The following is a 13,646-nucleotide window of genomic DNA, read 5'->3' as shown; positions in this document are numbered from 1 at the left end:
CCTGCATGGGAGACCCAGAAGAGCTCCTGGCACCTGGCTTCGGATTGACTCAGCTTCAGCCATTACAGCTGCTTGGGGAGTGAACGATCGGACGGAATTTCTTCCTCTCTGTCTCTCCTCTCTGTGTATCTGCCTTTCCAATTAAAAAAAAAAATCTTTAAAAAAAATTTCTCATTCTTCAAGTATTTCATGTTTCCTTTGGTGAGAATTCCTGTGGTCCTTCTTGGCCTGTTTTTGCTGCTCTGTTGGATTTCCTCAAGTCACACAGTTGGTGGTTATTCACAGTTAAGGTTAATAACTAGGCTATTAGTATGGGTCATTTTGTGGTTTTTATCTACAAGCAAATAGATCTTATAGGTATTTAAATTTTTATTATGAAATACCACATATAAAAGAGCACTTATAATGTTTAGGCCCAATTTAAGAAAGAGCAGTAAATTGAATACCGCTGTGTCTTTGAACTAGTTCAGAATTAAGACCTTGAAATAAAAAATAAAAGTTAAAATAAAAAATATGGCAGATATCCACTACTAAGGATAAGAAGTAATTTAATCAATTGGTTGTGGTGGTTTTTTGGTTTTTTTTTTAAGGGATTTCTTTGTTGGCTGAGTCTTTTTATTTTTTTAAAGATTTATTTTTATTGGAAAGGCAGATATACAGAGAGGAGGAGAGACAGAGAGGAAGGTCTTCCGTCCATTGATTCACTCCCCAAGTGATTACAAAGGCTGGAGCTGAGCTGATCTGAAGCCAGGAGCTTCTTCTGGGTGTCTCATGCATGTGCAGAGACCCAAGGCTTTGGGCTGTTCTCAACTGCTTTCCCAGGCCACAGGCAGAGAACTGGATGGGAAGCTGGGCTGCCGGGATTAGAACCGGCGCCCATATGGGATCCCGGCATGTTCAAGGCGCAAACTTTAGCCGCTAGGTCACTGGACCTGACCTCCAGTAGTGTTTCTAACAGTGACTCCCAATTGTGAGGAGTCATTGGTTGAGCATGCGACAGTGTGTCCAAAAGTGGAATGCATCCCATAAGTAGATATTGCTTTCTTAAATTCCTTAAACACATTGATATCCCATTCATTCCGCTGGTACTGATTAACCCCATTAAGGTTTTGTGGACCAGCTTGTCCCAGCAGGGACATGTGTGTTCGTTACAGGGCATGCATGAGGTGCTTGTCTCCAAGCACGGGGAGCCAGCGGAGGAGGCAGCAAAGGTGGGGAGTGGGCCGGGGCGATAGGCTCTGGTTCTCTTTTCTCTTGTACATGAGCTGTATTTAATTCTCTAGCTAACTTCTGTATACCCTCCAGTAATCTTTGGTACTGCACTTTAGTAATTACAATATCTGACCGAGCTGTGGGCTCCTGTGTCTTTTTCTCTTGCATATCAGCTTTATTTATTTATTTCTCTAGCTAACTTTTGTGTTTCCTCCAGTAACCTTTTGGACTGTGCTTTAATAATCACAGCATCTGGCTCCCCCTCTGAATCACCGGCAGAATCCGCGAGCGATGCAGAACTGAGAGCAGAGGCTGCCTGCTCTAGCCGTGCCACAGGGTTAGGCACCCCTTGCTGCTTCCCTTTTTTCTCCTCCTTTGATAGCGGGGGCAGAGGGCTCGCTCTTGCTCTCGCTGCACTTTGTTCTGTGGATTGGTATATTCCCACTTTTGGTGGTGGCTCCTGTCTGTATTCCGTTAGCAGTGACAACCTTCCTAGATGCCCGAGTCTGACTGGAAGGGCTTAAGGCTGATTGATATGAAAGAGTACGGAGTCCAGACTTTCACAGGAATTATTTCTCCTCTCTGCTGTGCCCGCCTTGAAGCCCACAAAACTTTAGACCAGACCTTGCAGTGAAGCACGCACTGCCTGTAGGGTGAAACCACTAGCAATGACCTCTAGCCGTTAAAGTCAGGTTTGTAAGGGCTGTGGTTAATGTTAGCCCCATTCCTGCCGCCAGTCCTTGGATTGGATCAATATACTGCTTCCTACTGAAGGGGAGTTTCCCATTATGAAATTCCCGAAAGTTCACTTACCTTGGAGCCTTCCCGTTTTCCTTTCCATTTCTCCCAGCTTTCTTCAGGTCCCTGTTTGTGATGCCAGTGCTGATTAAACAGACAACAAAAAGATCTTAACGGAGAAATTATTGTATTAAACTACACTGGGGCTATCATTCATCCTTGAGGATGATGCGCCTGGTTTAAGAACATACACACTTTTGTATCCCTAAAAGCTGGGGTGACAAGATTTTGTTAATCACCATCTTGAGTCTCTGGAGTTGATTTTGCTATGTCAATTAAACTTGAACAAAGCCAAAAGGGAAGAGCAACACAGCCAACCTGAACAAAGGGAGAGAGGGGGAGATAGTCTTGGGATTAGGGGGGCCTTCTTCCCTGATTTACAGCCTGAGGTGGACACGAAGGAGAGAGTGCATTGGGACTTGGCTGCTCCAAGATACCGGGTGTTCCTGCTGGTCTTAGCCTCTGGTCCGCAGACACTCTCAACTCCTTCCACCTTTCTCGTTAGTCTTCTTCACTTTCAAATTTAGCCATCATTCTGAATTTTGTTCATTTCTTACTTTTGCTTTAGTTTGTGTGTAAACCAAATTACCGTGTAGTTTTGTAAGTTTCTGGACTTTATGTGAGTGGGGTCTGCATAGGCTTCCGTGGCCTTTTGTTGTTGGTAGGGTTGTTCATGAGATTCATTCTTTTTCTTTTCCCCAGCTGCTGTGGCATTCTGTTGAATGAGTTCACCAGTTTATTAGTTGGTGGATAGTTAGTTGCTTTGGGTCTTTGCTATTACTAATATCAAAGCTATGAATATTCTTACATATGGCTTTCACATTTTAAAAATGTTTTACACCATTAGTCATGGGTTTTCATTGTATATTTAACAGCTCAGAAAGAAATGGAACAAAATTGCTGGAAAAAGGAAGTTATGAATAGTTAGGAATTCTTTTATACCCTTTCTGAGTTATTTGTAATTCCTTAAATTTTAAAAGTGATGTGTTTATTTGAAAGGCATGGTGACGGGCCCGGCGGTGTGGCCTAGCGGCTGAAGTCCTCGCCTTGAAAGCCCCGGGATCCCATATGGGCGCCGGTTCTAATCCCGGCAGCTCCACTTCCCATCCAGCTCCCTGCTTGTGGCCTGGGAAAGCAGTTGAGGACGGCTCAATGCATTGGGACCCTGCACCGCGTGGGAGACCCGGAAGAGGTTCCTGGTTCCTGGTTCCTGGCTTCGGATCGGCGCATACCGGCCCATTGCGGCTCACTTGGGGAGTGAATCATTGGATGGAAGATCTTCCTCTCTGTCTCTCCTCCTCTCTGTATATCTGGCTGTAATAAAATGAATAAATCTTTAAAAAAAAAAAAAAAGAAAGGCATGGTGACAAAGATCTTCTATCTGCTGATTCGTAACGCAGCAGTTATCCCTCAGATATGCCAGTGTCACATGTAGTCGTGTTGTGCCCAGATTTTGAGACCTTCAGAAAATCATCAGGAGTCTGACGTCGATGCAGACGCATAAGGGCGGTTTACTCAGACTTGTGTGGGCTCCCAGCCGCCACCCCAGCCCAGCGGGCCTGCGGGAGCAGCGCAGGGCAGAAGGGGCAGAAAAAAAAAAGGCCGAGGTTGGACAGCACAGGGTTTTTATACATTTCAGGCCAATTCCACACAACTGTACAGTCATGATTGGTGAGTTTAAATGTTAATGTTTAAAAAGAGCAAGTTGGCAGGCTTCTATTGGTGGGTTTGAGGCAAGCTACTTCCAAATAGTACAGACTGGTGGGCTCTAGGGCAGTGAGCAACTCTTATCTAACAAGCACAGCAGGGTCTCCTTCCTGAGGAGCAATCTGCCTATGACATCACCTCAGGTAGACTGCCAGGCCTGGAGTTCACACTGCCCCCAGCGAGGCAAGTGAGGCAGGAATCACAAAAGCAGAAAACACTTGAATTTCTTCAGTCGCAACTTGCCGAATCACAATTCCAGTCCTATATATATTTCAATTTATATTCTGGAGCTTAGCAAAATTGCTTTGTAGAATACAGAAGAAGGTAGGTGCTATAAGAGAAATGTGGAAAGCAGTGCCACTTTCCTAGGTTGCTGGTTTTGCCAGCAAGACCATCTGTATCAGCTCTCTTTGGAAATACTTCCTTCAAGAGTTCAGTTGAAACTTTGGTCAAGTTTGTAGCTTTTTTTTTTTTTTTTTTTCAAGATTTAGTTATTCATCTGATGGGCCTTTACAGAGAGATGTAGGTGAGGGAGGGTAGGATTTGGGAGAGGAAGCAATAGCTCTTCATCTGCTGGTTCATCCCAAAATGACTGCGGTGGCAGGGGCTGGGCCAGGTTGAAGCCAGGAGCCTGGAGTTCATCTGGGTCTCCCACGGGAGTGGCAGTGGCCTAGCTGGGTCCGCCTTTAAGCCAGCAGCCAGCTGCTCTTTGTAGGTCTCACACAGGGGTGTAGGGGCCCAAGGAACTGGATATGAAATGGAGTAGCTGGGACCAGCACCCATATGGGATCCCGACTTTGCGGTTTAGAGCTTTTTTTTTTTTTTTAAAGATTTTTTTGTCTTTATTACAAAGTCAGATATACAGAGAGAGGAGGAGAGACAGAGAGGAAGATCTCCGTCCGATGATTCACTCCCCAAGTGAGCCGCAACGGGCCGGTGCGCGCCGATCTGAAGCCAGGAACCAGGAACCTCTTCCAGGTCTCCCACGCAGGTGCAGGGTCCCAAAGCCTTGGGCCGTCCTCGACTGCTTTCCCAGGCCACAAGCAGGGAGCTGGATGGGAAGTGGAGCTGCCAGGATTAGAACTGGCGCCCATATGGGATCCCGGGGCGTTCAAGGCGAGGACTTTAGCCACTAGGCCACGCCGCCGGGCCCAGTTTATAGCTTTTGAATTGTCTTTTCTCCTTTTTGTTTAGGGTTTTGTCAGCCACAGAATTTTTTTAAATTTATTTATTATTTTTAATTCATTAATTACATTGTATTATGTAACACAGTTTCATAGGTACTTGGATTCTCCCCACCCCTCCCTAAACCCTCGCACCATGGTGGATTCCTCCACCTTGTTACATAACCACAGTTCAAGTTCAGTTGAGGTTCCCCCATTAGCCACTGAATTTTATTTGTCAGTATTTATGTAGGACAGAGGAGGTATATCAAAAAGTTTTGTTGGGGTCAGTGCTGTGCTGAGCAGGTCACGCAGCAGCATCCCTTATGAGTGTCAGTTTAAGTACCCGCTGCCCTGTTTCTGATCCCACTCCCTACGAATGCACCTGAGAAAACAGTGGAGGATGGTCCTGCACCTTCCTGGGTTAACTGATAAGAGTGATGGCTAATGGCTTCGACTGGCCCAACTCTGGCCATTTTGAATGAAGCAGTATGTGAAAACTTTGTTTCGCAGAGAGATGGACAGAGAATGATCTTCAACTGCTGGTTGACTCCCCAGTGGCCACAACTGCCAGAACCTGGTACATCTGAAGCCAGAAATCAGGGTCCCAAGGCTTTGGGCCATCCTCTACTGCTTTCATGTTGGGAGCTGGATGGGAAGTGGAGCAGCCAGGACACAACTCAGCATCCACACATACCGAGTCTGACAAAAAACGTTTTTAAAGACTTATTTTTGTTATTTTTTTTTTAACTTGGAAAATCGGATATACAAAGAAGAGGAGAGACAGAGAGGAAGATCTTTGTTGACTCACTCCCCATGCAGCCGTAGTGGCCAGAGCTGAGCCGATCTGAAGCCAGGATCCTGGAGCTTCTTCCAGGTCTCCCACGCGGGTGCAGGGTCCCAAGGCTTTGGGCTTCCTCGACTGCTTTCCCAGGCCACAAGCAGGGAGCTGGATGGGAAGTGGAACTGCCCATATGAGATGGGAAGTGGAACTGCCCATATGAGATTCTTGTGTGTGTGAGGTAGGCTACTGTGCCGGGTCCAAAAAGAACTGTTGGGAAGATCTAAAAGGTTTATTACAGGTTAATTGGGCTTTTAATTACTGAATAATTGTTGTTTTGAAGGCTTAAACTTTTTGGACTAAGGCATGATATGCTTTTGGTCATAATTTTTGATACTTTCTAGCTAAGTTACATAGGCTTCCTTGAGGGAACAATTTTTTTTGTGCCTCATTGATGAAAAGTGATAGAGCAGATTGAGGCATTTGAAGCAACTGATCACAGAACTCACATTGTACCCTCTTTTGATTGGTTGGTAAAGCTGTTATAAACGGCCTTGGGTATGCAGAGAAAACCATTTGAAGTGTTTTGCATTTTGGGGAGCAATTCGGTTTGGCCTTCCTGTCTTCGCATCCCCTGAGGGTGTTCTCACCGAAACACCCAGGGGAGTTGGTTGGGGATTGTGTGTTGGTCACCTTGGTGACTAAATGTGGGTGATGGAACTTGCTTGTACGTGAGAAACTATAAGGAGTTTTCCTGCTTTGGGTTCGTGAAAGAGCCTCAACCTTGGGCCTTGGAGGGCTCCCAGATGACTGCCTCGTTTGCACCATCCGTTTGCAGCAACGTGTATCGCACAAATATGAGAAAAATGTGGCTATATTGCCAGTGTTAGTTCAGGAAAGTCAAGTTTCAGAGTTTGGGTGGATATGAAAACTTGGTGATAGTTTAGGCTTATGAGATTATAGTTGGGCTCAGAGATTAGAAAGTAGAATTGCAAAAGGTGCAGCAGCCTAGTTTGTGTCCACATGAGCTCCTGAGATGCGAGCGCCTTCTCTGTGTCATCTTCTTTTCATAACTCAGCAAGTACTCAGAACCTTCGGCACCCTGCTCTGCACACGCCTGGAGGAGGGTCAGCTTCGTCCTGCTGCCTTGGAAATATTTGTTAGTTTATTGTAGAGGAATGTTTGTCCTTCCAATACACAATTTAGTGCTCTTATTCATTGATTAGCCCATCTCTACCAAAATTTACAGTCTAAAGATCGAAAAAGGAGAGAACATGACCCAAAGTGTTGTATTCAAGATTTATTCTTTTTAGCACAAATTAGTAAGTGAAAGGAATCCGTCCATATATGCTTGGTTTAAATGTGTTCTCAAACCCTCAGAAGTGCCAATGGCATGAAGAGTAGCTGTTAACATGGGTTGAAATTTGTGTTATTCCAGGAAATGAAGAAATGAAGTCCTTGCAGGGGGAAGGCATTTCTCTCTCTTTAATCTGTGATCATATTCTGTCTGGAGAAGACAGGCTAAGAGAAATGCGGTTGGAAGACGTCTCATCCTGCGTGTGGCTTCCTGTAGCATTCTATAGTCCTTTACATTTTGGACTGACTTCCAAAACTCTGTGAACATATGGGGCATGTCTCATTGCTAGCTGTCTGACACCTTTTTAGATTGGAAACTTTCTGCAATTTAATTCATTCTATTTGCTACCCTGTAGTATCAGGGATGTGTTTAAGAAAGTAAGGTTTTAGTCTCTCCTTTTTATTGCTATGTATTTCATTATCCTTCTTTCCTGTTTTCATTTTCCTTTATAAAGGGATAAGATCTGATCTTCTTGAGTTACACTTTTTACACGATGGGCTGGGTTTTACACAGACATTGTTCTCTTCATGCCCGGCTCTGGTGTGGAAGGAGGCGCAGACAGGAGAGCCGGTAGCTGACTCACATGCAAACGATCTCATCGTACTGGAGCGGCAGCCACACCTGGAAACCTGGACAGTAACAAGGATTGTGTTGGATATACTTTACTTGTTAAATCCTGTGTGGATTTCAGTGTGTCATGTGTGTTGTTCATCAGCAAACCCAAACAGGTGCTGTTGAGAGCTTTAGTCACGCTAATGATTACATTGCTGCTTTCACGACGCGAGGGAGACAGGATGCAGCAACCTGAACACATTTCTTGTTTGATGCACATCCCCCATCAGGATTGATTTTCAAGGGTAAATTAATTTCTCGGTATCTTATTCTAAACAGCTGTGTAAAATTTTTATTTGGCAGGCATGGAGACAGATTGACCATTCACGGATTAGCTTCCCACTTGCCCATAGGTTGGAAGATGGAAGTTCAATAATGGTCTCCCACATAGGGCTTGCTCTCAGGGCCCACACTAACAGGAAGCTGGAATTGGAAGTAGAATTGGGAGTCCAACAAAAGGTGCTGTGTTGTGAGATATGCGTGTCCCATGCAGAGATTTTTCTTTTTTAAATTAAAAAAATTTTGTTTTCTGTGATCCATGCAGGGTTTTTAAAAAGCTGTGCTGGGCCCTTGTGCCATGGCCTATTTAGATAATCCTTCCCCACAAGCACTGGGATCTCATAGAGGCACCTGTTTGGGGAGTGAACCAGTGGGTAAATATTTGTCTCCTCCTCTCTGTAAATCAGCTTTCCTGATAAAAATAAATAAATCGTGCCTGGCGTGGAAGCCTAGCAGCTAAAGTCCTCACCTTGCACGTGCTAGGATCTCTTATGGACGCCAGTTTGTGTCCTGGCTGCTCAACTTCCCATCCAGCTCCCTGCTTGTGGCCTGGAAAAGCAGACAAGGATGGCCCAAAGCCTTGGGACCCTGTACCCGTGTGGGAGACCTGGAGTTGCTCCTGGCTCCTGGCTTTGGATTGGCTCAGCTCCAGCCTTTGTGGTCACTTGGGGAGTGAATCATTGGACGAAAGATCCTCTACTCTGTCTCTCCTCCACCTAAAAATTTTTGTTTATTTTTATTAGAAAGATTTACAGAGAGCGGTGAGACAGATCTTCCATCCATTCTTTTCACTCCCAAAGTGGCTGCAACAGCTGGAGCTGTGCATATCTGAAGCCAGGAGCCAGGAGTGCAGGATCCCAAGACTTTGGGCTGTCTTCCACTGCCTTCCCTGGCCACAGCAGGGAGCTGGAAGCGAAGTGGGGCAGCCGAGATTACAGCCAGCGCTCATATGGGATCCTGGTGCATGCAAGGCGAGGACTTTAACTGCTGTACTGGGCCCCAAAATTAAATCTTTAAAAGAAAGAAAAGCTGAATGATCTTTTATCTGTTAATTCACTCTCCCAGTTCCCACAGCAGCCTAGAACTCCATCTGGGTCTTTCAAATGGGTGGCAGGGGTCCAAGCACTGAAGCCACCATTGCCTGCAGACAGTTGGATGAGAAGTGGATTAGCCAGGGCTTTGAGTGGCACTCCAGGATAGGATGCAGTTTGTCACAAGTGGAGCTTAACTCATTGCATCACAACATCCAACCATACAGTAGATATTGAAGTGTAACTTAGAAACAAAGCCGTGGGGCCCGGCGGCGTGGCCTAGCAGCTAAAGTCCTCGCCTTGAAAGCCCCGGGATCCCATATGGGCGCCGGTTCTAATCCCGGCAGCTCCACTTCCCATCCAGCTCCCTGCTTGTGGCCTGGGAAAGCAGTCGAGGACGGGCCAATGCATTGGGACACTGCACCCGCGTGGGAGACCCGGAAGAGGTTCCTGGTTCCCGACTTCGGATCGGCGCGCATCGGCCCGTTGCAGCTCACTTGGGGAGTGAATCATCGGACGGAAGATCTTCCTCTCTGTCTCTCCTCTGTGTATATCTGGCTGTAATAAAATGAATAAATCTTTAAAAAAAAAAAAAAAAGAAAAAGAAACAAAGCCGTGTAATAAACATGCAGCATAGGGAATTTTCATGAAGTTGACACACCCATAAAAACTACAACTTGAATCGAGAAAGAACCAGTACAAACATCCAGAACGTGTCGCGTACCAGTCATTCCCTCATTCAGAGTTAACTGCTGCTGGCTTCAGCTGTTGCAGCCACTTGAGGAGTGGAACTCTGTTGCTCTGCCCTTCGCTTAAATAAATATTTAAATTGTTCTTTTTCTTACAGTTTTACAGCTGTTTTTCACATACTAAAGGTGTGAGTTCTTTATATGCATTGCTGATGATTTCTGCCTGATTTTTCACTCTTACTGGCTTACTTGGATCACAGTACACTTGTAGAAGCTGACAGTGTTATTCTGCTTAAAAGAAAAAATGTACTTACATCCCATGTCCCTAGGCTTCACTTCATTGGACAGTGCCCAAGAGGACAGTAGAGTCAGAGTTCTCTTGTGGCTGAGTTTTCCTCCCCAGTGGTGCCAAGTTGTGGGTCCGGGTGTGTAGGAACCAGCCGAGTGCTCAGACGAATCAACATAGATTCCTCTGTGGCCCTGGAAACGACTGGAAGCTCATTGGCTTAGCAGAATCGGAGTGTTTAGTGTAATATATACTGCTTATACGTTAATGCCTAAATTGCACACAATGATTTTGTGATGCTTTTAGTGTATCCACTTAAAAAGTAGCAATATTACGAACAAGTTAAATAGACTGATTTTTCTCTGCAGTTAGAAGCAGAAGCACTAAAAGACAAAAGTTACTCTAGAGAGTGGACAGCCTTGTGGTATCCTGAGGGTGAGGTGTTCAGATCCTGCGCTAAGGTGGAACTGTAGCTCCAGGGTCCATTATTTGGGCAGTTTAGGTATGCTGTGCAATCTCTTGTTTTTAAAGATTTATGGGTTTATTTTAAAAAAATGATGGAGAGAGAGAAAACTTTCTGCTAAGTGCTGTTTTACTTGCAAATGGCTGTCCGAGTCTGGGGAGGGCTGGGCCAAGGCAGGGGCCCACAGCTCCATCCCTGTGTGTGGCAAGGGCACGAGAGCTTGCCCACTTCCGCTGCCTTCCCAGGTGCCCTGTCAGGCCCTCCACTGTCACCAGGCTAGCTTCCATTTTGGCCGCTTCAAGCTTTCAATTTCACATCTTTGAAATGGGCCTGATAAATGGACTCATTTCCATAGGTTTTTGTGAGATTTGAATAATCCGTGGTGCCTGGCTCATAGTGAGAGCTCAGTGACTGTTTACTATTATGTATTGGGAGTAGATGAAAACATTTTATTTGCAAGGGCAAATTATATACTGTTGGGAAAACAGGTTTTAAAAGACCAAGAGTAAAGACATTGGGATTTAAAATTTAAATGTCAAAAACTATTTTGTTCTACTTTAGTGTGCGAATAGTCATGTCTGGATTTGAACTTGCCTCTCCCATTTGCTAAGCTCCTGTCCTGGGCAGCTCTGTGCAGCTTTTGGCACTAGACACCAGTACAGTTTAATCAGCAGAACCACTTATACTTTGAAGGAAAGTATTTATTTATGTAGTATTTTTATTGCTTTTAAAGGTTTTTTTTATTTGCTAAAAAATTGTCTCTCCTGGAATACTAATACTCCTTTAATTTGTTTTAATCCATCCTTTGATTTCTTAGGAGAGAATAATGAGGGATCCTAGGATTAGTTTTTTTTTTTTTTTAAGATTTATTTATCTTATTACAAAGTCAGATATACAGAGAGGAGGAGATACAGAGAGGAAGATCTTCCATCCGAGGATTCACTCCCCAAGTGAGCCGCAACGGGCCGGTGCGCGCCGATCTGAAGCCGGGAACCAGGAACCTCTTCCAGGTCTCCTACGCGGGTGCAGGGTCCCAAAGCTTTGGGCCATCCTCGACTGCTTTCCCAGGCCACAAGCAGGGAGCTGGATGGGAAGTGGAGCTGCCGGGATTAGAACCGGCGCCCATATGGGATCCCGGGGCTTTCAAGGCGAGGACTTTAGCTGCTAGGCCACGCCGCCGGGCCCAAGGATTAGTTGTTTTTAAGGAAAGGACAGTAACACATAAGCATTGCCTCCTAGTTAAGGATTCAATCTGTCAGGCCCAGCGTGGTAGCCTAGTGGCTAAAGCCCTCACCTTGCATGTGCCTGGATCCCATTTGGCACCAGTTCATATCCCCGCTGCTCCACTTCCCATCCAGCTCTCTGCAAGTGGAAAGCAGTCGAGGACAGCCCAAAGCCTTGGGACCCTGCACCCACCTGCAGAGACCCGGAAGAGGCTGCTGGCTCCTGGCTTCGGATTGGCTTAGCTCCAGCCGTTGTGGCCACTTGGGGAGTGAACCAACAAAGGGAAGATGTTTCTCCTTGTCTCTCCTTCTCTCTGTAAATCCAACTTTCCAATAAAATTCTTATAATTCTTAGAAAGAAAAAAAGAGTTCTGTCCTTTCTGTAATTTTAGGTTCCATAAAGGAAAAAAAAGAGCACTTGTGATTAATTTTTAGAGTATTTCTTCTGCTGTATGTTTCTGAATAAACAAAGACAGGAAGAAACTTCCTCTTTGATGCTATAGACCATATAGTAATTTTTTTTTATTGGCAACTTAGAATGCAAGGTATTTTATTTTTAAACTCCTGAAATTTGAAAACAAGACATCCTAGGTTAAATAATAGTTTCCCAAAGCTGAATATACTTGATTGGAGCTGTTTTCTTGTTTGAAATACAAAAACAGCCGGGTAACACGCCCAGGCGGACTCTGCTGCTTGCCGACGTGTGGCCAACTGGACAGCCCTTCTGCCGTTCGAGAGGTGCGCTGCGCAGGCTCACCCCGACGCCTGCCTTCCGAACGTCTCCTGGGAGGCGTAGACCATGTACAGGGAGCCGTCCTCGTCCCTCTCCTCTCGTACAGCTCCGAGATGGGTGTGGACACACTGACCATGCTGTGCCCGTTCACCAGGAGGAAGAAGGCCTGGTTGGCATTGAGCTGTAACCGCCTCCTGATGATCTTGATGAGCTCACTCACGTCCACATGATCAGGAACGAGGAATTTGCTTTTATCCAGGACAGGAAGCTGCTTCTCCCCCTTGTACCGTTCTGTTATCACCGGGATCTTGGTCGGGTGCTGCTCTCGGATGAGCCTGACATCCTCCACTCTGTTCGAACGAGCGGCGCTGCTTGAAGGTCTTCTCGGACGGCATGGGGAGCTGCGCGCAGGGGTCGCAGCTCGGGCTCGGCGTCTTCCCTTCGACCACATAGTACTTTTAAAACATTTTCTTTTGTAATATCTGAAACACATGCAGAAGTAGAAAAAAATAGTAAGTAAATGTATGCCCATGATTCTGTCTGAGACCGGTCAGCCGTGATCCGTCTTGTTGCACTTACATTTCTGCCCACGTTCCTTTAAAGTAATCTCAGACTTACCATTCACTCATGAATATTCAATATGTCTCTAAAAAATGATTCTTTAAAAACAAAATAGTCTATTTGATACCCTTCAGTAGCTTAGAATTTCCAGAATTACATCAGATATTCAGGTATGTGTTCAGAATTTCTCCAGTAGCTTCGTATGTTTTCTTTCCCTTTTTGGACTGCTTGTATTGAATGGAGTGTGCTGCCTTTGGGTGTTGTATGTATTTCACATGTGGATATTTTGTAACACTAGGATTGGGGGCAGGAGAATTAGTACAGACAGTGTAGCACACTTACGTGGCCTGGGGTAAAGCTGCCTGTGCCTCTCATGATTTGAAGAGGAGAAGTCATGAATGCAGGTGCATTGATGGACAGCTGCTGTGCTGTACATTTCACCAGAAGTGCTGTTACACACACCTGCTTCCCATGTCCGGTTGCCTGGGAGTTGTTGGGTTGGAGTTCCGTCCCCACTCCTGGTTCCTGCTCATGGAGACCTTGGGGGGCAGCAGTGATGGCTCAGGTCCCTGGGCTCCTGCACCAATGTGGGACAGAGGTCTATTCTCCGGCAGATGAGCACCTGTTCATTTTAGGAGCATGTATCAGAATGACTCCGGGTCCATGTGATTTGTCTTGGTCCCCTGGTTCAACATCAGTGGCATGTAAATGTAGGCATTTGTTGCTAGACATTAACTCATTTTTTTTTAAC

At 45.5% G+C, this 13,646-nt stretch overlaps 1 protein-coding gene and 1 pseudogene across 2 annotated transcripts in view; one reads left to right on the top strand and one right to left on the bottom strand.

Moving 5' to 3' along the window:
* DIP2B (disco interacting protein 2 homolog B) overlaps positions 1 to 13,646 on the top strand; it is a 206,762-nt gene that overhangs the window by 24,997 nt on the left and 168,119 nt on the right. The window lies entirely within an intron of this gene.
* LOC105942545 (microtubule-associated proteins 1A/1B light chain 3B-like) lies at positions 12,253 to 12,744 on the bottom strand (annotated as a pseudogene).

This window comes from Ochotona princeps, chromosome 15 (assembly GCF_030435755.1).
Source record: "Ochotona princeps isolate mOchPri1 chromosome 15, mOchPri1.hap1, whole genome shotgun sequence".
Lineage (NCBI taxonomy): Eukaryota > Metazoa > Chordata > Mammalia > Lagomorpha > Ochotonidae > Ochotona > Ochotona princeps.
This window is presented reverse-complemented; position numbering and strand designations above follow the sequence as displayed.